The sequence below is a fragment of the Canis aureus genome, chromosome X, assembly GCF_053574225.1.
Source record: "Canis aureus isolate CA01 chromosome X, VMU_Caureus_v.1.0, whole genome shotgun sequence".
NCBI lineage: Eukaryota > Metazoa > Chordata > Mammalia > Carnivora > Canidae > Canis > Canis aureus.
The window spans coordinates 75961682-75986118 of record NC_135649.1 but is presented as its reverse complement, the minus strand read 5'-3'; the positions used below and the strand labels follow the sequence as shown (position 1 = coordinate 75986118).

Sequence of the window (24437 nt, the reverse complement as noted above, 5' to 3'; positions counted from 1 at the left end):
CCCTTAGTTGATTTAATTAGAAAAATAGCACATGCTCATTCTAAGAATCCTAACAATACAGAGCTATGCATTGGTAAAAGTCTCCAATTCCTTCCATTCTTTTATTTGTATTTCCCAGCTAATTTCCATAGAAATAGACGAAACTTTCAGCAGGCCAGTCTATATTTCACTGGTTATAGCTGAGCTTTAGCACTCTTTCAGTTTCTTGGCGGCTACCTCCAGGAGGAAGGAACCGTTGCCAGGGAAACGACGTCACGTGGGAACCCCTGGACCCAGACTAGGTGTAGGGAACCTGATCTGAGCTGGGGTCTGTGCTTCCGGTGGGTGCTGTGGGGGTCAGAGTGCTGGTGACAGGGCAGGGGACGACCCTGGTGAAGGCCTAAAGGCGCTGGACGGGCCACCTGTGCGGGCTGGAAGGCTTGGATCCTGGGGCCGAGGGCGGAGACCTCAGTGAAATGGAGACTGGCAGGCAGCCGAATGGAGGCAACTACTGCGCGGTAAGATGGATTTGAACACCTGGTGGGATTTAGGAAGGGAAGATGAATTTAGGCTCAGATCTTTATGACTTGCTTTTTTCCGGAGTGACGTTGACTTGACTAGGGAGCCGCTACGGGTGGGGGTGCAGGAGGCGGAATGAAAATTGGTGCCAGAACAGGGCCAGTGGGTGAGGGGACCCAGAGATGATCTGGTTCTATTTTGTTGTTCCTCTCTCACTCCCTTTTCTGTTGCTGCAGAAATCCAATTCAAATGTAAGTAGTTTGGCTCCTGAGCCAGTTCTCTGTTAACCTTCCCTTCAGGTACAAAGAGGTATTAAAATATGGAAAAATGGGCAAGGAATTAGAAGAAGCTATCCACACATGGCCAGTAGACATTTGAAGAGTCACTTAATTAATAAGCACACATGAAAAAAAAAAAAACCAAAAAACAAGATGGCATATTAAGAATGACAAGGGCGGAAAAAGATTGTTTATGTCTAACGTTGTGCAGGGTTTGGGAAAACTAGCACTCAATTACGGTATTGATAAGAGTGTAAATTAGCAAAACAATTTATTGTTAGGCAGTTTGGCTTATGTTACAAACTTGGAAAGTTGTTACTCTTTGGCCTAGAAATTCTATCTTGTAGGAATTTATCCAAAACCGTTACTAATAAAAATGAAAACATACTCATACGTACACATATAATGCATTCATTGCAGCATTATTTGTGATAGCAATTGGGCATATCTGAACACTGAATATTTGATGATATTAAGAAATTATTGTTAATTTTTATATGTGATAAAGATGTGGGAAACAAAGGCAAAAGAAAAATTAAATTTCCTTACTACCTGTAAGGACAAGTCCTTACCTACCCACTGACAAGTCCTTGAAGCAGGCAGAGTGACATTCCTCTAGAAACTCAGCTGCCTGGATGTTAATACTTTGCTAAGGGCAAAAGGCAATCTAAGCCGGACCCCCTAGGATCCTGGAAGTCTACTTTAACATATAAGAATTCATTTGGAAACTTCCTTTATCTCTATCCACCACCACAACCACCCTCTGCTCAAGATACCTGTTAGCAATCATCTCCCAAGCATATAGCCCACTGATATACATCTGAAGAGTCTCATGACTGAGTTTTTACTAAGTGGTAATAAATGACCTTTTCCTAACAATATCTAGCCCCCTTGGGATCCTGGAAACCTTGTTTCTGAAATGCCTGGGAGGCTTACGCTATTCCTAATTCATATTATATGAAACCATATAATCAGTCACTCCTCACAACCCCAGTACAGCTCTTTCTTCCCATGGTTCCTGTCCTTGTGCTTTAATAAAACAACCTTTTTTGCACCAAGATGTCTCAAGAATTCTTTCTGGGCCATTGGCCTCAAACCTTTAACATCTTTCCTACATCAATAATAGGATCATGGTTATGCTTTAAAATAATCTTTGTCTTAGAGATTAATTCAGATATAGAGAATAATTTGGTATCTGTGATTTGCCTGAAAATAATTGGTGTTGGCTAATGGATTAAGAAAAAAAAAAAGATAACCATTGAAGCTGGGTGATGGGAACATGGAAGGTCCATTCTGTCTTCTTTGTATGAGTTCAGAATTTCTCATGGTAAGAGAAACTAGTTCAAGGTAGAAAATTGGAAAATTATAGAAAAGTGTAAGTCAATAATAATAATTTTGAAATCCACTGTCAGTTTTCCTGGGTAAGAATCCCATCTCTGTCATTTATTAGCTGTCTAATGTTGGACAGGGTACTTATGTTCCCTAGTCTCAGTGTTTCCATTTATGCAATGAGAATGATACTGTACTGTATATTGCCAAATCCAGTCAATAGTAAGATGCACTATTATTATTTATTTGGTCTACCATGGGAAAAAAAAAAACCCTTCCAAGTATACTGATGCACATCTTGAATTCAGAGTTGATAGAATATGACAATATATGAATCTTAGATTTAAGGAAATATAGTGGCGACTACCTCATAGGTTTTTTTTGACAAGTAAATAATTTTAATAACCATCAAATGTGTGATACCTGGGTACTCATTAAATATGAGTTATCATTATCCTCATTGCCATCATCATGAGTGCCATCTAGGAGTGCTTATGTAGTCAGCTTCATGCATGTTTCTCCCACTTAAACAAGAAGGGCAAATTATCTGGATCTTGTTTGGGGTTTAATAGCCATAATACTGGGTGGTGGATTCTCTTGGAAAATTCTAAATTGATAATGTATGAAAATATCATTGCATTATGGTTGATGAAGGGGAAATATTTGTAATAGTCTAAATGCCCAGCACAGGAAATGTCCCAAAGACATTATGGAGATTACTCTCTAAGATATTTAGACTATGCAATATGGGGAAAGAATGAGGGAGGAGCTAGATGTACTGACATGGCAAGATATCTCTGTCATAATGATTAGTAAAGAAAGCAAATCATTAAATAAAATGTATAGTTGAAGTAGGAAATAGCTTATCTTCTTTATACATGTGTGTATGTGTGTGTGTGCATGATGATAGGTAGGCTCCAAAACTCTTAAAATGCTTGCCTCTGAAGGATGAGATTTGGATCAGAGGGAGCTGAAATGACACTTTTATTTTTCCCCCTATGTAATTAGTATTGTTTGATATTTTATACTGTGTATTACTTTTGTAATTAAAACATAATTTGGGGGACGTCTGGGTGGCTCAGCGGTTTGGAGCCTGCCTTCGGCCCAGGGCGTGATCCTGGAGTCCTGGGATTGAGTCCCACATCGGACTCCCTGCATGGAGCCTGCTTCTCCTTCTGCCTGTGTCTCTGCCTCTCTCTCTCTCTCTCTCTTCCCCTCTCTCCCTATCTCTCTCCCTCTCTCTGCCTCTCATGAGTAAAAAAATAAATAATCTTTTAAAAAAGCATAATTTTGAAAGAGTCAAGCATGAAATTTTTTTTGAGAGTATACGAATCTACTCAGTAAGTTTTTCTACTAAAATATGTCCCTTTAACAGCTTGTCATAAGCTTGTACCATGAAACTTTTAAGAATAAAATGAGTAAAGCTTAACACACTCTATATTTTTGCCAAACCCACCTTCTACAAACTGCGACGTTCTCACAGCCAGGACATTGTGGCAAGTCCTCAAGTGTTAAGCCCGTTAATAATGGACCGTGTATGTTATTAATATAGAACACATGACTATTACCATAGCCTAAAACTATTAATTACATTTGTCCCCAAACAAGATTTGATAAGAGATATCATAGACATTAACTTTAGGGTTCCTCACACTAAAATTGGAATACAGAGAAATTTTATTCCATCTATAGGGAAACCACAAAGTATTTTTCAAAAGTCTTCACAACGAGTTCATGTGAAATTTGAGCTGCCTATAGTCTGACTTTTTTAGGTTGATTATTCCAGTATACCTCACAGGAATATATACCTTAAGGGTTTGGGTTGGTGGGAGATCCTTTCTTAGTGACCTAAAGCTTCAATACGGCTCTAAGCTCCCTCTCTCTGCCCTCTCATATTAAGCATAGATTTTTTTTTGTTTATTTTCACTTTTATTTTAGATTTTACTTATTTATTCATGAGAGACACAGAGAGAGGCAGAGACATAGGCAGAGGGAGAAGTGGGCTCCTCACTAGGAGCCCGATGCGGGACTCGATCCCCGGACAGGGAGTACGCCCTGAGCCAAAGGCAGATGCTCAACCACTGAGCCACTCAGGTGTCCCAAGCACAGATTTTTTATAAGATATATTCTAAAATAGGAGTTACCATGATCGCTTAATTTTTTGCTAGTCAAGCCTTGAGAATGAACAAATAGCCCTGAGAACTCACTAACTTACAACAACAAAGATTTGTTTCTTGTTCACATTACTCGTTAGCTGTGGGGATGTTCTATGTATCATTTTATTTTAGAATCCAGGTTGGATGACTAGCCCTTATCTGAGACAAGCTATTCTTGTGATACAATGAAAAGAGGAATGATAGAGCCATGTGATGTCTCTTAAAGCTTAGACATGGAACACATCAACCTTCAACTTGACATCAGTAGGTCAGGAAAATATAATCCTCCTACGGAAGAAGTAGCAGATAGTGTGCAACACTAAGGCAATATACTGCACACGGTATTTGACACGTTGTAATAATTTTGCAACATGATATGCATCAATTTATATGGATACACATTAATAATTACAATCAAAAGGGAGGCCGATGTGGGACTCCATCAGGACCCGGGGATCATGACTTGAGCCAAAGGCAGACCCTCAACCACTGAGCCACCAGGCATCCCAGGATGTGATCTTTAATCTCATTTTTCAAAATAACTCAGAGCTCTACCGTCAGTCCATACTCCTTGCAGGAGAAAGAAAAGAAAAATGGTGCAACTTGTTGGTCGTAGGCAGAAGTTGCATACCAGCTATCTTTTAATGAGGTTTTTAGGAATCTGTCACACATAGTCTTTCTACTTAAAACCCATTGACCAGGGGGCAAGATGGTGGAAGAGTAGGGTCCCCAAGTCCCCACCAAATTACCTAGATAACCTTCAAATCATCCTGAAAATCTATGAATTCGGCCTGAGATTTAAAGAGAGAACACCTGGAATGCTACAGTGAGAAGAGTTCACGCTTCTATCAAGGTAGGAAGACAGGGAAAAAAGAAATAAACAAAAGGCATCCAAGGGGGAGGGGCCCGCGAGAAGGCGGGCTAAGGCCGAGGCCAGTGTCCCCAGGACAGGAAAGCCCCGCCTGGAGAAGCAGGAGTTTCACTAATCTTCCTGGAGGGAAAGGCGCTCCCAGGGAGTTAGAGCAGGATCCCAGGAGGGGCGGGGATGCCCTCAGGCTCCCTGGGACACTAACAGAGCACCTGCGCCCCAGGAAGAGCGCGCCACACCCCGCGGCCAAGCTCCCTAAAGGGCTGCAGCGCGCGCAGGGCGCCGCCAGGGAGCAGCTCAGAAGCGGCTCTGGCAGAGGCTCCGCGCCGAGGGGGCAGCGCGGCCAGGAGCACGAATCCAACAGCACAGGCCCAGGACCACAGGGCGCCGGGGACACAGCCCAAGATCCGGCACTCCCCCCGGGACAGGCAGAAGCCAGGAGAGCACAGGACAACAAAGACACTCCTACCCCAGGCTGAACAGATAGGCGGCCCCGCCCCCGGAGCATCCAGGCCCCTGCAGACTGAGAGCTCCATAGTTACTGCTGGAGCTAAATCCAGGGCTGGAGACGTGGCCCTCCGCTGCCACTGTTGTTCCTCCTGGGGCCTCACAGGATAAACAACCCCCACTGAGCCTCACAGTGGCCTCACGGGATAAACAGGATAAACATCTTTGACTGAGCCCTGCACCAGGCAGGGGGCTGAGCAGCTCCCCCAAGTGCTAACACCTGAAAATCAGCACGGCAGGCCCCTCCCCCAGAAGACCAGCTAGACAGACAGGGGAAAAACAAATTAATGACCAAGCAGCACTGGAAAGTTCCAGGGGAAGTTGAGGGACTTACAGTATACAGAATCAGAGGATACTCCCCCTTGTTTTTATTTTGTTTTTTGATTTCCATTTGCTACCCCCCTTTTTTCTTTTGTTTTTCTTTTTTTTTTTCTTTTTTCTTCCTTTTTTCTTTTTTCTTTTTCTTTCCTTCTTTCTCTTCTCTCCGTTTCTCCTTTTCCCAATACAACTTGTTTTTGGCCACTCTGCACTGAGCAAAATGACTAGAAGGAAAACCTCACCTCAAAAGAAAGAATCAGAAACAGTCCTCTCTCCCACAGAGTTACAAAATCTGGATTACAATTCAATGTCAGAAAGCCAATTCAGAAGCACTATTATACACCTACTGGTGGCTCTGCAAAAAAGCAGAAAGGACTCAAGAGACTTCATGACTGCAGAATTTAGATCTACTCAGGCAGAAATTGAAAATAAATTGAATGAGATGCAATCCAAACTAGAGGTCCAAACGACGAGGGTTAATGAGGTGGAAGAACGAGTGAGTGACATAGAAGACAAGTAGATGGCAAAGAGGGAAACTGAGGAAAAAAGAGGAAAACAATTAAAAGATCATGAAAATAGATTAAGGGAAATAAACGACAGCCTGAGGAAGAAAAACGTACGCTTAATTGGGGTTCCCGAGGGCGCTGAAAGGGACAGAGGTCCAGAATATGTATTCGAAGAAATCCTAGCTGAAAACTTTCCTAATCTGGGAAGGGAAACAGGCATTCAGATTCAGGAAATAGAGAGATCCCCCCCTAAAAGCAATAAAAATCGTTCAACACCTCGACATTTAATAGTGAAGCTTGCAAATTCCAAAGATAAAGAGAAGATCCTTAAAGCAGCAAGACACAAGAAATCCCTAACTTCTATGGGGAGAAGTATTAGGTTAACAGCAGACCTCTCCACAGAGACCTGGCAGGCCAGAAAGGGCTGGCAGGATATATTCAGGGTCCTAAATGAGAAGAACATGCAACCAAGAACACTTTATCCAGCAAGGCTCTCATTCAGAATAGAAGGAGAGATAAAGAGCTTCCAAGACAGACAGGAACTGAAAGAACATGTGACCTCCAAACCAGCTCTGCAAGAAATTTTAAGGGGGACTCTTAAAATTCCCCTTTAAGAAGAATTTCAGTGGAACAATCCACAAAAACAGGAACTGAATAGGTATCATGATGACAGTAATCTCATATCTTTCAATAATAACTCTGAATGTGAATGGGCTTAATGACCCCATCAAAAGGCACAGGGTGTCAGAGTGGAAAAAAAAGCAGGACCCATCTATTTGCTGTCTGCAAGAGACTCATTTTAGACAGAAGGACACCTACAGCCTGAAAATAAAAGGTTGGAGAACCATTTACCATTCAAATGGTCCTAAAAAGGAAGGCGGGGTAGCCATCCTTATATCAGATAAACTAAAATTTACCCCGAAGACTGTAGTGAGAGATGAACAGGGATACTATATCCTACTTAAAGGATCCAGCCAACAAGAGGACTTAACAATCCTCAATATGTATGCCCCGAATGTGGGAGCTGCCAAGTATATCAATCAATTAATAAGCAAAGTTAAGACAAACTTAGATAATAATACACTTACACTTGGTGACTTCAATCTAGCGCTTCTACACTTGATAGGTCTTCTGGCACAAGATCTCCAAAGAAACAAAGGCTTTAAATGATACACTGGACCAGATGGATTTCACAGATATCTACAGAACTTTACGTCCAAACGCAACTGAGTACATATTTTTCTTAAGTGCACACGGAACTTTCTCCAGAATAGACCACATACTGGGTCACAAATCAGGACTGAACCGATACCAAAAGATTGGGATTGTCCCATGTGTATTCTCAGAAAATAATGCCTTGAATTTAGAACTAAATCACAACAAGAATTTTGGAAGGACATCAAACACATGGAGGTTAAGGACCATCCTGCTAAAAGATGAAAGGGTCAACCAGGAAATTAAGGAAGAATTAAAAAGATTCATGGAAACTAATGAGAATGATGATACAACCGTTCAAAATCTTTGGGATGCAGCAAAAGCAGTCCTGAGGGGGAAATACATCGCAATACAAGCATCCGTCCAAAAACTGGAAAGAACTCAAATACAAAAGCTAACCTTGCACGGAAAGGAGCTAGAGAAAAAACAGCAAATATATCCTACACCCAGCAGAAGAAGAGAGTTAATAAAGATTCGAGCAGAACTCAACGAAATCGAGACCAGAAGAACTGTGGAACAGATCAACAAAACCAGAAGTTGGTTCTTTGAAAGAATTAATAAGATAGATAAACCCTTAGCCAGACTTATTAAAAAGAAGAGAGAGAAGACTCAAATTAATAACATCATGAATGAGAGAGGAGCGATCACTACCACACTAAGGAAATACAAACGATTTTAAAAACATATTATGAACAACTATACGCCAATATATTAAGCAATCTAGGAGAAATGGACGCCTTTCTGGAAAACCACAAACTACCCAAACTGGAACTGGAAAAAATAGAGAAAGATTGCTAGAACTCATCCAGCAATTTGGCAGTGTGCCAGGATACAAAATCAATGCCCAGAAGTCAGTGGCATTTCTATACCCTAACAATGAGACTGAAGAAAGAGAAATTAAGGAGTCAATACCGTTTACAATTATACCCAAAAGCATAAGATACCTAGGAATAAACCTAACCAAAGATGTAAAGGATCTATACCCTACAAACTATAGAACAGTTCTGAAAGAACTTGAGGAAGACACAAAGTGATGGAAAAGTATTCCATGCTCATGGATTGGCAGAATTAATATTGTGAAAATGTCAATGTTACCCAGGGCAATTTACACGTTTAATGGAATCCCTATATAAGTACCATGGACTTTCTTCAGAAAGTTAGAACAAATTATTTTAAGATTTGTGTGGAATCAGAAAAGACTCTGAATAGCCAGGGGAAAATTACAAAAGAAAACCATAGCTAGGGGCATCACAATGCCAGATTTCAGGTTGTACTATAAAGCTGTGGTCATCAAGTCAGTGTGGTACTGGCACAGAAACAGACACATAGATCAATGGAACAGAATAGAGAATCCAGAAGTGGACCCTCAACTTTATGGGCAACTAATATTCGACAAAGGAGGAAACACTATCCACTGGAAGAAAGACAGTCTCTTCAATAAGTGGTGCTGGGAAAATTGGACATCCACATGCAGAAGAATGAAACTAGACCACTCTCTTGCACCATACACAAAGATAAACTCAAAATGGATGAAAAATCTAAATGTGAGAAAAGATTCCATCAAAATCCTAGAGGAGAACACAGGCAACACCCTTTTTGAACTTGGCCACAGTAACTTCTTGCAAGATACATCCACAAAGGCAAAAGAAACAAAAGCAAAAATGAACTATTGGGACTTCATCAAGATAAGAAGCTTTTGCACAGCAAAGGATACAGTCAACAAAACTGCAAGACAACCTACAGAATGGGAGAAGATATTTGCAAATGACGTATCAGATAAAGGGCTAGTTTCCAAGATCTATAAAGAACTTCTTAAACTCAACAGCAAAGAAACAAACAATCCAATCATGAAATGGGCCAAAGACATGAACAGAAATCTCACAGAGGAAGACATAGACGTGGCCAACACGCACATGAGAAAATGCTCTGCATCACTTGCCATCAGGGAAATACAAATCAAAACCACAATGAGATGCCACCTCACACCAGTGAGAATGGGGAAAATTAACAAGGCAGGAAACCACAAATGTTGGAGAGGATGCGGAGGAAAGGGAACCCTCTTGCACTGTTGCTGGGAATGTGAACTGGTGCAGCCACTCTGGAAAACTGTGTGGAGGTTCCTCAAAGAGTTAAAAATAGACCTGCCCTACAACCCAGCTATTGCACTGCTGGGGATTTACCCCAAAGATACAGATGCAATGAAACGCCGGGACACGTGTACCCCGATGTTTCTAGCAGCAATGTCCACAATAGCCAAACTGTGGACAAATACCCACCATTTGCTTCTACATGGATGGAACTGGAGGGTATTATGCCGAGTGAAATAAGTCAATTGGAGAAGGACGAACATTATATGGTCTCATTCATTTGGGGAATATAAATAATAATGAAAGGGAATAAAGGGGAAAGGAGAAAAAATAAGTGGGAAATATCAGAAAGGGAGATAGAACATGGCGGACTCCTAACTCTGGGAGACGAACTAGGGGTGGTGGAAGGGGGAGGAGGGCGGGGAACGGGGGTGACTGGGTGTCGGGCACTGAGGGGGGCACTTGATGGCATGAGCACTGGGTGTTGTTCTGTATGTTGACAAATTGAACACCAATAAAAAATAAATTTATTATTAAAAAAAAAATAACATTGACCAGGGCAGCCGCGGTGGCTCAGTGGTTTAGCTCCGCCTTCAGCCAGGGGCGTGTCCTGGAGTCTGAGGATCGAGTCCCGCATCTGGCTCCCTACATGGAGCCTTCTTCTCCCTCTGCCTGTGTCTCTGCCTCTTTCTCTCTCTGTGTGTCTCTCAGTGAATTAAATCTTAAAAAAAAAATTGGACCGGGGATCCCTGGATGGCTCACTGGTTTAGTGCCTGCCTCTTCCCAGTGCGTGGTCCTGGAGTCCTGGGATCGAGTCCGACGTCAGTCTCCCTGCATGGGAGCCCGCTTATCTCTCTGCCTGTGTCTCTGCCCGCCCCCCCTGCTCTGTGTCTCTCATGAACAAATAAATAAAATCTTAAAAAAAAAAAACATTGACCTTGGGGCACCTGGGTAGCTCAGTGGTTGAGTGTCTGCCTTTGGCTCCAGTCAGGTCGTTATCCTGGGGTCCTGGGATTGAGTCCCATATCAGGCTCCCCCACGGGGAGCCTGCTTCTCCTTCTGCCTATGTCTCTGCCTTCCTCTGTGTGTCTCTCATGAATAAGTAAAATCTAAAAAATAAAAATAAATAAATAAAACCCATTGACCGGAATTTATTCTCATGGCCACAGATGACAAGAAAGGCTGGGAAATACAATCTTTAATCTAGAAAATCATGCATTCATTTGAAGTCTATTCTTGAGAAATGACAGTACACGATTACCAACCTTTGCTCTATTTATTTGTAGGGTTATAGTAATCACTAAGTGTATGTCAGCTTTTTCTCCTCCATTAAATTTTTTAATTACAAAGATAATATTTACAGTTCAAGCTCATTATAAGAATCCAAATAATACACGAGTATATACAGTCAAGAATCTCCTCCCTTTCTCTGAGGAGTTTAGCATGTATTCTTTACACCTATTGTTATGGTCGATGGTCTGCACATGTATACATGTATCCATCCATTCATCCAGACATACATACCTACATATGTATATAACTTTTTGTTTCTGTGTTGTCCCCTTAAGCAAGAACAAGCTTGTGTAATAACATCTTACTCTGTGACAGACAGTATATCATGTAGCCATTCCTGTGTCATGATTGCAATTGTTCATGTTTCATATCACTTAATGATATGTGCCTGCTCATATAGACAGCTTGTCCAGAAATGTCTTAATGAAACTAATTTCTTTTTGCAATAACATGTTTTAGTTCTTTTCTTACTTATAAAAGTAATATCTCATCGTTATAGGAAATTTGAGTAAGTATACATGTGATTGCGTAATAAAGCAAGAGCAAAATAAACTAGAATAGACTGCAGTTGCTTTGCTTTCCAGAGTAAATGGCATAATTCATAGCAGTGTGGAAATAAATATCTTTATTGCTCTCTTCTCTCCAGAGTAGTAGGAACAGGAAGAAAGAAGTGTGACATTAAAATGTCAAGGCCTGTGCTGATTTTTGTGTGTGTGCTTCTGTAGTGTGGGACTGAAACAGATGGTCTGCCTTTTAGCTGTTTATCGGAGCCCATTAGTCAGTCTTTGGATAGGTAGAAGAAGATGCACAGTATAACTTAATATTTATAAGGAGTGGTGGTGAGTGTTATGTGTGTGGCGGATGAGGCCTGAGGGAAAGGTCCTTAGAAAGAGGGGAAGCAAAGCATCTAGAAGTGATAAATGGGGCCAAGAAAGAAGGTGCAAGATTGGAGCCCACAAAAGCAGTGAACAAGTGAAAAATTACACCTTACAATGTCTCCTTTTAGGTTGTAAATGTTCAGTGTTGATTATTTCCCATGTCTTCTTGTAATCTCCCCCTCTGCTTCTCAGACCATCGGTAATGTGTAAACTCACACAAATATCTTGGTTAAGTGATTCTGAAGTGTGACTATCATGGAAACAGCTGTTTATCTGCAAGTAAATTAAAACAATGATGAGTTGGCATTTTATTTTTTCATATTGCCATGGAATAAAAAGAATGACAGGTGAGTGATCATCATGCATTAGTTTCCAGTCCATTTAATCGGTCTGACAAAGCAGTAGAGACCATTCCTGGGTTCTTGACTCATTACACTGTGATCCCAGTACACAGGATGTATTTTTGTGTCCAGTCAATATTTCTACTTTCATTTTAAAATTGTGGTCTTTTGGGGAGAATGTAGGCTAGGGAAATGGGAAGTGAGAGGAGGCAAGCCCTGACTAGAGTGCTAGAATATGTGATCTTGGTAAGGTTTATTGCCCAACTGTTAATGAAGGAGAGAAAAGGAGAGATCAGAAGTGGGAATAGGAGAAAGGAATTAAACTTAGACCTTTTATTTCTCAACGAAATGTCTTCCTACAGATGAAGAGTATCCAATGGCTGGAATTATGCAGTATTGTAACATCTAAAAATATTGATGACTTCTACTCCAATTAGGAAGGCAGTTTTGGGGCAGACCGTGACCCCAGGCTTCCTTGATGAGATCACCACCTAGATATTCAGGAGAATAATCATAGATTAGTCAACTCTCCAATTATGGCAGTATATTTGGAAGTATAGAATAACTTTTTAAAAAATATTTTATTTATTTATTCATGAGAGACACATAGAGGCAGAGACACAGGCAGAGGGAGAAGCAGGCTCCCTACGGGGAGCCTGATGTGGGGCTCAATCCCAGGACCCCGGGATCACACTCTGAGCCAAAGGCATACGCTCAATCACTGAGCTACCCAGGTGCGTCTAGGATATCTTTTTTAAAAAGAGTTTTTTTACTATTTATTCATGAGAGAGAGAGAGAGAGAGAGAGATAATGAGAGCATGAGCAGGGGGAAGGTCAGAAGAAGATGAGAAGCAGACTCCCTGCTGAGCAGGGAGCCCCACACTGGGTTTGATCCCAGAAATCCAGGATCTTGACCTGAGCTGAAGACGGATGCTTAACAGACTGTGCCACCAAGGCACTATAGAATATCATTTGTGACATTTGTGAAAGGTCCAGAAAATATAAGATAAATATTACCTTAGCATCCTCTCTTTCCCTGATGGGGTGACCGAAGCCTCCCCAGTTTGCCCAGGTTTTCCTGGTTTTAGCACTGAAAGATGTGCATTCTTGGAATTCCCTCAGGCCTGGGCAAACTGGGGTTGGTCACTGTACTCCAAGCCTTCCTCTCTTGCCCCCCCCCCACCCCCATCATCCACCTCTTCCACTGACCTAGTTTTCGGAGCCTTAGCGCGGTCTTTTCCTTCTTCAGGAAACCTATCATCCAGGATGCCTGGGTGGTTCAGTGGCTGGGTGTCTGCCTTCGGCTCAGGGCGTGATCCCGGAGTCCCGGGGTGGAGTCCCACATTGGGCTCCGTGTATGGAGCCTGCTTCTCCCTCCGCCTATGTCTCTGCCTCTCTCTCTGTGTCTCTCACGAATAAATAAATAAAATCTTAAAAAAAAGGAAACCTATCATCCAAACAACATGAGGAAAATGAAGGTGCTCCAATGACATTACGAATAAGGAAAACCTAAGATTGTTTTCTATCCTTAACAGCAACAAGAAAAATTAAGTAGTCATGCCCAGCATGGAGCCCAACATGGGGCTCCAACTCACAACTGTGAGATCAAGACCTCAGCTGAGATCAAGAGTCAGATGCTCAACCAACTGAACCACCTGGGTGCCCTAACAAAAACATTTTTTAGTATTCCCTCATTTAAATTTCAATCATATTAAACTTTAAGGTTTTTCCTGAGCTGTTACCCAACTATTAGAGTTGTCTATAGTTTTACATTCCTTTTGTATATATATAAAACAATGTTTTTTTTTTTTTTGTATTCTTTACTGGAGTGTAATTGACACACGATGTTACATTAGTTTCCAGTGTACAGCATAGTGATTCAACAACAACTGTGTGCTTTATGCTATATTCACCACAACTGTAGCTATCATCTGTCACCATGCAACACTGTTATAATACTACTGACTGTATTCCCTATGCTGTACTCTTTTTTCTGATTTATTCCTTCCATAACTGGAAGCCTGCCTCTTCCATTCACCTTCAACCATTTTGCACCCACCATTGGAGCACCTAAATACATAAAACAAATGTTTTTTTCTCAGTTAGCTATAATCTTTTTTTTTTTAATTTTTATTTATTTATGATAGTCACAGAGAGAGAAAGAGAGAGAGAGGCAGAGACATAGGCAGAGGGAGAAGCAGGCTCCATGCACCGGGAGCCCGATGTGGGATTCGATCCCGGGTCTCCAGGATCGTGCCCTGGGCCAAAGGCAGGCGCCAAACCGCTGGGCCACCCAGGGATCCCTATAATCTTTTTTTTAAAGAAGATTTTATTTATTTATTCATGAGAGACACACAGAGAGAGAGAGAGAGAGAGAGAGAGAGGCAGAGACACAGGAAGAGGGAGAAGGAGGCTCCATGCAGGGAGCCTGACGTGGGACACAATCCCGGGTCTCCAGGATCAGGCCCTGGGTAAAGGCGGCGCAAAACCGCTGAGCTACCTGGGCTGCCCACATAAAGCAAATCTTAAGGGACATAAAGAGAGAAACTGATGGTAATACAATAATAATAGGGGACTTTAACACCTCATATCAATGGATAGATCATCCAGGCAGAAAATCAATATGGAAGCTGTCTTTGAATGTCACATTAGACCAGTTGGACATAGCAGATACATACAAAATATTCCATCCCAAAAGAACAGGATACACATTATTTTTCAGGTGCACATGGAAAATTCTCCAGAATAGATCACATGTTAGGCAAAAAAACAAGTCTCAGTAAATTTAAGAAGATTGAAATCATACTTACATATGTTTTCTAACCACAACAGTATGAAACGTGTAATCAGTTGCAAGAAGAAAACTGGAAAAACCAAAAATATGTGGAAGCTGAACATGCTACCAAACGGCAAATGGGTTGATGGAGAAGAAATCAAAGACAATTTAAAAAATACGTGCTTTAATTCTTCTTTAAATATGTGATAGAATTGTCCAGTGAAACTATCAAGGCCAGGAAATTTCTTTTTGACAGTTTTTAAAATATAAATATGGAAACTATTTCCATCACAATTAAAGGAATATTAAACCTATGTATTTCATATCAGATGAGTTGTGATAGTTATTTGTTTCCTACAAATTGGTGAGACTTGTAAGTTGTCATATTCATTTGTGTAGTTATTCATTGTATTCTTTTATTATTCTGTTGTCTGTAAGACTTGTAGTGATAGTCCTTTTCATTCGTTATACTGATGATTTGTTTCTTCTCTCCTTTTGTTTATGTCAGTCTTGCTAGAGGTTTGTCCATTTTTATCTTTTCCAAAGAACCACTTCCAACTCTGGCAACCACTAATACATTTTCTATATTTGTGAGGGATTTTGTTTCTGTGTTTGTTTTAATTTCAAATATAAGTGAGGTCATATGGTATTTGTCTTTCTCTGGATGACTTATTTCACTTAGGATAAGGCCCTCAAGTTTCCTCCATATTGTCACAAAAGGAGGGTTTTCACATTTTTTGTGGCTGAATAATATCCAATTATATATAATATATGAAATATTATATATAAAATCACATTCTCTTTCTTTATTCATCTGTTGTGGGCAATTAAGTTGTCCTCATGTCTTGATTATTGTAAATAATGTTTTAATGAACATGGGGCTACAGATACAGATAACTCTTTGACATCATGATTTCATTTCCTATAGATAAATATGTAGAAATATAATTATTGCTGGACCATGTGCCAAATTTATTTTTAACTTTTTTGAGGAAACTCCATATTGTTTTCTGTACTAATTGCACTAGCTTATATTTCCACCAACAGTACACATGGGTCCCCTATACTCCACATCTTAGTCAACAGTTATTATTATTGTTTTTTGTAATAGCCATTCTAACAGGCTTAAGGTGATATATTGCTGTGGCTTTGATGTGCATTTCCTCAGTGATTAGTAATGCTGGGCACTTTTTCATGTACCTATTGGCCATTTGTTTGTCTTTGGAAAAATAACTATTCAGATCCTCTGCCCATTTTTTAAAAAGATTTTTTTAATTTATTTATTCATGAGACAGAGAGAGAGAGAGAGAGAGAGAGAGAGGCAGAGACACAGGCAGAGGGAGAAGCAGGCTCCATGCAAGGAGCCCGACATGAGACTCAATCCTGGGACCCCAGGATCCCATCCTGGGCCGAAGGTAGGCACTAAACCACTGAGCCACTCAGGGACCCTCCCCACCTGCCCATTTTTAATTGGATCATTTGCTTTTTATCCTATTGAGTTGTGTAAGATATTTTTATATTTTGGATATTAAACCTTTATCAAATATATGACTTGTAAATATTTTCTCCAATTCTGTAGGTTGCCTCTTTATTGGCTGATAGCTTCCTTTGCTGTTCAGAAGCTTTTTAGTTTGCTGTAGCCCCCCGTGTTTATTTTTGCTTTAGTTGCCTTTGCTGCTGGTGTCCAATCCAAAAATATCATTGCCAAGATTGATGTCAAGGAGCTTAGCCTCTTGTGCATTCTTCTAAGAATTTTATGGCTTCGGGTCTTATGTTAACTCTTTAGTCCATTCTGAGTTTATTTTTATCTATGGTGTATGATAGTGATCCAGCTTCATTCTTTTGCATGTAGCTGCCCATTTTTCCAGTAGCCATTTATTTAAAAAATATAAATATTTATATAAAAAATAAAAATATTTATTATATATTCTTGTCTTCCTCTAAATTAATTCAGTATTGTGTACACACACACACACACACACACACATATATATATTTTTTTTTTCTGGACACTTTATTCTTTTCCATTGACTTATGTATCTGTTTTTATGCCAATGCCACACTGTTTTAATCATGCTAGCTTTCTAATATAGTTTATTTTTTAAATTTTTTTAAGATTTTATTTATTTATTCATGAGAGACACAGAGAGAGAGAGACAGAGAGAGAGAGGCAGAGACACAGGCAGAGGGGGAAGCAGGCTCCATGCAGAGAGCCCGATGTGGGACTTGATCCCGGGTCTCCAGGATCACGCCCTGGGCCGAAGGCAGATGCTCAACTGCTGAGCCACCCAGGCGTCCCTCTAATATAGTTTAAAATCTGGAAGTGTGATGCCTCCAGCTTTATATTTCTTTCTCAAGACTATTCTGGATAATCTAGGTCTTCTGTGGTTCCATGCAAGTATTTGGATTATTTGTTTTAGGAGTAATTTTCTAAATTTCCTTTCAGGATTTTTTATTGCTAATGAATAGAAATACAACTGATTTACTTTTTTTTTCAACTGATTTACTTTGTAGATTATTTTTTGTCCAGCAAATTTGCTGAATTTATTAGTTCTAACATTTTCTTGGGTAAATCTTTAGACTCTCTTACATACAAGACTATTTTATTTCCACGTATAAATGATTCTAGACCTTCATTTCCAAATTTTATTTCTCTTTCTTGCCTAATTGTCCTGGCTACAAATTCCACTTTATTGTTGAATAAAATTGTCAAGAGCAGTCATGTTTTTTCGGATTTTTATATCAGAGTAAATGTTTTTGGGTTCTCTATTCAGTATGATGTTTGTGGTGGGCTTTCTTCATTTGTTAATTTTTTTTAAGATTTATTTATTTATTTGAGAGAGAGAGACAGAGAGACAGAGAGAGAGGTGGAAGGAAAGAGAATAAGAGAGTCTCAAGCAAACTCCCCGCTGAGTGGGGAACCCAACAGGGGGCTCGATCTCATGACCCTGAGATCATGACCTGACCTGAAATCAAGAGTCAGATGCTTAACCGTTGAGTCACCTAGGTGACCTTGCTGTGGGCTTTCTATATATGGCTTCTATATATATGGTTAGAGAGTTGTCTTCTAGTTTTTTTTTTAAGATTTTTAATTTATTTATTCATGAGAGACACAGAGAGAGAGAGATAGAGAGAGAGACAGAGATACAGGCCGAGGGAGAATCAGGCTCCATGCAGGGAGCCCGATGTGGAATTTGATCCCAGGACTCCAGGATCATGCCCTGGGCCGAAGGCAGGCTCTAAACCACTGAGCCACCCAGGCATCCCATCTTTTAGTTTTTTAAATTGTTTTTGTGTGATAAAAGGGTGTGGAATGTTCTCAAATGCTTCTTCTGCATTGATATGATCCTGTGTCTTTTTCTTCATTCTGTTAATGTAGTCCATTTCAATGATTGATTTGTACATGTTGAACCATCCTTGCATTTCAGGAATTAATTCCACTAGGTCCCACTGTATAATCCTTCTTTTAGCGTGCTGTTGAATATGATTTGCCAGTATTTTTCTAGGGATTTTTATGTGACTATATAACATGAATATTGTTCTCTAGCTTTTGTTGTTTTTCTATTGTCCGGTTTTGATATCAGGGAAATGCAGGCCACATTGAATGAGTGGGATATGTTTTATCCTCTTTGGGCTTTTTGAAGAGGTTGGTGAGATTGGCATAAATTCTCATTTACGTGTTTTGTTGTAGTAGTAGTAGCAGTAGTTGTTGTTGTCATTTTAATTCACCAGTGAACCTTTGGACCTGGGCAGTTTTAGTTTTTGGATGTTTTTGGATTAGCGATTCAATCTGTTTACTTAGCACAAGGTCCATTTAGGTTTCCCATTTAGTCATGCTTCTGTTTTAGTAGTTGAGTGTTTTGAAGAATTTATCCATTTCTTGTAAGTTATCCAATTTATTGTTCAACAATTGTTGGTAGAATTTTTCTTTTCTTTTCTTCTAAGCTTTTATTTAAATTCCAGTTAATGGGCATACAGTATAATATAATTTAAAGTGTAAAATTTATTGATTGAACACTTGGCTAAAACGTCTAGTGCTCATCACAAGTGCACTCTTTAGTCTCCATCACCTATTTAACCCACCCCACCACCCACCTCCCTGCTGGTAACTATCAGTTTATTTTCTATAGTTAAAAGAGTCTATTTCTTGGTTTGCCTCTCTCCCTCTCTCTCTCTTTCTTTACGCTCATTTGTTTTCTTTCTTAAATTCTACATATGAGTGAAATCATAATGGTATTTGTCTTTCCTGACTGACTTGTTTTGCTTACCATTATGTTTTCTAGCTCCCTCCATGTTTTGGCAAATGGCAAGATTTCATTCTTTTTTGTGGCTGAGTAATGTTCTGTCGTATATATACACCGCCTCTTTTTATCCATTCTGTAGTCTTTGACATCTGGACTCTTTCCATAACTGGGCTATTGTAGATAATGCTGGTAAAATCTCAGGATGCTTGCATTATGTCTAATTAATATTTTGTATTTTGGGGGTAAATACCTCGTGGTGCAATTGCTGGATTATAGGGTAGTTCTATTTTTAACTTTTTGAGGAACCTCCATCCTGTTTCCCAGTGTTAGTGCACCAGTTTGCATTCCCACCAACAGTGTAAGAGGGTTCCTTTTTCTCTACATCCTCAGCAACACCTGTTGTTTCTCGTGTCGTTGATTTGTATTTCCCCAGTGATGAGTGATTTTGAGCATCTTTTCATGTGTCTCTTGGCCATCTTCATGTCTTCTTTGGAAAATGTTTATTCATGTCTTCTGCCCATTTTTATAATTGTATTATTTGATGTTAGGGGATGATGAGTTTGCTAAGTTCTTTATAGATTTTGGATTCCAAACCTATCAGATATGTCATTTGCAAATATCTTCTCCCATTCTTTAGGCTGCATTTAAGTTTTGCTGATTGCTTCCCTTGCTGTGCAGAAGCTATTTATTTTGATGAAGTCCCAATAGTTTATTTTTGTTTTTGTTTCCCTTGCATCAGGAGACATATGTAGTAAGAAGTTGCTAAGGCCAACATAAAACGGGTTACTGCCTGTGTTTTCCTCTAGAAATTTAATGGCTTCCTGTCTTATCTCTTCCTTTTGCATGTTAGTCCAGTTTTCCCAACACCATTTGTTGTAAATACTGTTTTTCCCCCCTTTGGATAGTCTTTCCTATTTTGTAGAAGATTAGTTGACCATATATAGTGGTAGGTTCATTTCTGAGTTTTCTATTCTGTTCTAGTGATCTAGGTATCCATGTTTGTGGCAGTACCATACTGTCTTGATCACTACAGCTTTGTAATGTAAGTTGAAGTCCAGAATTGGGATGCCTCCAGATTTGATTTTCTTTTTCAAGGTTGCTTCATTTATTTGGGATCTTTTGTGGCTCCATACAAATTTTAAGATTATTCTAGCTCTGTGAAAAATGATCTTCGTGGATGGCATTAAATGTGTAGATTGCTTTTTGTGTAGCATAGACATTTTAACAATATTTCTTCTTCCAATCCATGAGCAGGGAGTGTCTTTCCAATTCCTTGTATCATCTTCAATTTCTTTAATCAATGTTTTATAGTTTTCAGAATATAGAACTTTTACCCCTTTGGTTAGGTTTCTTCCTTGGAATCTTATGTTTTTTGGTGCATTTGCAAATGAGTTTGATTCCTTGATTTCCGTTCCTGCTGCTTCATTATTGGCGTATAGAAATGCAACAGGTTTGTACGTTGATTTTATATCCTGTGATTTTCTGAATTTGTGTATCAGTTCTAGCAATTTTTTGGTGGAGTCTTTTGGGTTTTCTACGAAGACTATTGTGTCTTCTGCAAATAGTGAAAATTTGACTTCTTCCTTGCTGATTTGGATGACTTTTATTTCTTTTTGTTATGTAATTTCTGTGGCTAGGACTTCAATGTTAAGTTACAGTGGCAGGAGTGGATATCCCTGTCCTGTTCCTGACCATAGGGGGAAAGTTCTCAGGTTTCCATCTAGTAGGATGATATTAGCTGTGGGTTTTTGGTATATTTCATATATTCATGTATTAATTAGGTTGAGGTATGTTTCCTCTTCCTACTTTGTTGAGGGTTCTTATTTTGAAAGGTTGTTGTACTTTGTCAAATGCTTTCTCTGCATCTATTGAAATAATCAAATGGTTCTCATCATTTATTTTATTAATGTGGTGTATCACATTGATTGATCTGTGAATATTTTTTTATGATTTTATTTATTTATTCATGACACACACACACACACACAGAGAGAGAGAGAGAGAGAGAGAGAGAGAGAGAGAGGCAGAGACATAGGCAGAGGGAGAAGCAGGCTCCATGCAGGAAGCCTGACATACGACTGGATCCCGGGTCTGCAGGATCTCCTGAGCTGAAGGCGGCACTAAACCGCTGAGCCACCTGGGCTGCCCTGATCTGTGAATATTGAACCACCCCTGCGGTTCAGGAATATATCCCACTTGATTGTGGTAAATGAATCTTTTAATGTACTGTTGGATTTGGTTTGCTAGTATTTTATTGAGAATTTTTGTATCCATATACATCAGGGATATTTGGCCTGTTGTTTTCTTTTTTAGTTGAGTCTTTATCTAGTTTTGGTATCAGGGTACTTCTGGCCTCATAGAATGAATTTGGAAATTTCCCTTTCCATTTTATTTTTTTTATTATTTTACTTTTACATAGTTGGGGAAAAATAGGTATTAACTCTTCTTAAATGTTTGGGAAAGTTCATCTGTGAAGCCAGGTGGCCCTGAACATTCGAACGGTGGGATTTTTTTTTTTTTTTTTGATGACTGATTCGATTTCTTTACTCTTGCAGTTTTCTATTTCTTTTTCTTTTAGTTTTGGTAGATTATAGATTTCTAGGATTTATCCATCTTTTTTTCTGGTTGTCTGAATCCTTGGCATATAGTATTTTATAATATTTTCCTAGATTTGTTTGTACTTCCGTGGTGTTGGTTATTACTCCTCTCTCATTTGTGATTTTGTTTATTTGGATCTTTCCTCTTTTCTATTTGATAAGTCTGGCTAGAGGCTTATCAATTTTATTTTATTTTTTTCAAAGAACTAGCTCCTGGTTTCTTTGATCTGTTCTATTGGGGTTTTGTTCGTTTGTTTTGTTTTGTAGTATGTGTGTGTTTGTTTTTAGTTTCTATATCCTTTGCTTCTGCTCTAATCTTCATTATTTCCTTCCTTCTACTTGCTTTAGGCTTTGTTGGTTTGTTGTTGTTGTTTTGTAGCTCCTTTAGGTGTAAGGTTAAGTTGTTTTGGGGATTTTTCTTGCTTCTTAAGATGGGCATTTATTGCTCTATACTTCCCTCTTAGGACCACTTTTGCTTCATCCCAACGGTTTGGGACCATTGTGCTTCATTTTCATTTGTGTCCATGTATTATTATTTTTTTAAATAACTTTCCTGATTTCTTGGTTGACCTATTCATTCTTTTCTGACATGCTGTTTAGCCTCTATATATTTGTGGTCTCCCCAGGTTTTTTTTCTTGTGGTTGACTACAACTTTCATAGTATTGTGGTCAGAAAATATGCATGGTATGATCACAATCTTTGTGTACTTTTTAGTACTTGGTCCTGATTTGTGACCTAGTATGTGATCTATTCTGGAGAAGCTCCCAGTGCACTTGAAAATAATGTGCGGGGAGGCCTGGGTGCCTCAGTGGTTGAGCGCCTGCCTTTGGCTTGGGGCATCATTCCAGGGTCCTGGGATCGAGTCCTGCATCATGCTCCCTGCGAGGGGTCTGCTTCTCCCTCTGCCTGTGTCTCTGCCTCTCTCTCTGTGTCTCTCATGAATAAATAAATACAATCTTTAAAAAAAATGAGAGAAAAGAATGTGTATTCTGCTGCTTTAGGATGAAATGTTCTGAATATATCAGTTAAGTTCATCTGGTCCAGTGTGCCACTGAAAGCCATTCTTTCCTTGTTGATTTTCTGTTTAGATTATCTCTCCATTGATGTAAGTGGCATGTTAAATTTCCATACTATTTTTGTATTATTATCAATGAGCTTCTTTTGTTTTTGTTATTGTTTTACATATTTGGCTGCTCCTATGTTGAGTGCATATTTATAATTGTTAGATATTATTGTTGGATTGTCTCCTTTATTTTTATTTCTTTTAAGATTTTATTTATGTATTCATGAGAGACAGAGAAAGGCAGAGACACAGGTAAAGGGAGAAGCAGGCTCCATGCAGGAAGCCCGATGTGGGACTCGATCCTGGGACTCCAGGATCACACCCTGAGCCGAAGGCAGATGCATTCAACTGCTGAGCCACCCAGGTGTCCCGATTGTCTCCTTTATTATGATATAGTGTAGTGTGCTTCTCTACCATCTTTGGTTTAATGTCTAGTTTGTCTGATATAAATATTGCTAATCTGGCTTTTTTTTTTACATCCATTTCCATGATAAATATTTGTCCATCCTCTCACTTTCAATGTGCAGGTGTCTTTAGGTCTAAAATGAATCTCTTGCATGCAGCATATAGATGGGTCCTGTTTTTTTTTTTTTTTTAGTCCATTCTGACACCCCATGTCTTTTGATTGGAGCTTTTAGTCCATTTATATTCATTAATTATTGGTAGACGTGTATGTATTTCCATCTTGTTATTTGGCTTGTCATTGTTTCTGGAGATTTTCTCTGTTCCTTCCTTGCCTTTGTTGCTTTTGGTCTTTCCTTTGCACTCAAACAGTCCCCCTTAATATTTCTGCAGGGCTGGTTTAGTGGTCATGAAGTCCTTTTGTATTTGCTTGTCTGGGAAACTCTTTATCTCTCCTTCTACCCTGAATGATAGCCTTGCTGGGTATTTTTCCCATTCAGCACGTTGAATATGTCATGTCACTCCCTTCCCGCTTGCCAAATTTTGTTGAAAGATCTGCAGCTAGTCTTATGGGTCTTCCCTTGTCAGTTATGTACTTTTGTCTACCTTCTCTTAAGATCTTTTTTCGTCACTATAGTTTGCAAATTTAATTAAAAGATGTCTTGGTGTTGGCCTGCTTTTGTTGATTTTGATGGGATTTTTTTCTGTACCTCCTGGATCCGAGTGTCTCTTTCCTTCCCCAGATTAGGGAGATTTTCAGCTGTTATTTCTTCAAATATATTTTCTGCCCCCTTTTCTCTCTCTTCTTCTGAGACTCGTATAATATGAATGATGTTACATTTGATGGAGTCACTGAGTTCCCTAAGTCTATACTCATGTTCCATAATTCTTCTTTCTCTCTTTTGTTCAGCTTCATTATTTTCCATTATTTTGTCTTCTTTATCACTGATTCATTTCTCTGCTTCTTCCATCCTATGTCCATTGCATCAAGCTTATTTCCACTCTCAGTGAATTGCATTCTTCATTTCTGACTGTTTTTTTAAATGCTTTTTTTCTCTGTGGTAAGGTCCTCCCTGAAGT

At 39.5% G+C, this 24437-nt stretch overlaps 1 long non-coding RNA gene across 1 annotated transcript in view; it reads right to left on the bottom strand.

Annotated features, from left to right (window-relative positions):
- Positions 1-11040: 11040 nt before the first annotated feature.
- LOC144307969 (uncharacterized) overlaps positions 11041-24437 on the bottom strand; it is a 47522-nt gene continuing 34125 nt past the window's right edge. Inside the window, exons 3-5 of the long non-coding RNA XR_013374605.1 lie at positions 15085-15138; positions 12605-12765; positions 11041-12206 (exon numbers count right to left, since the gene is read on the bottom strand). This is a non-coding gene — a long non-coding RNA (uncharacterized LOC144307969). The remainder of the gene's footprint in view (positions 12207-12604; positions 12766-15084; positions 15139-24437) is intronic.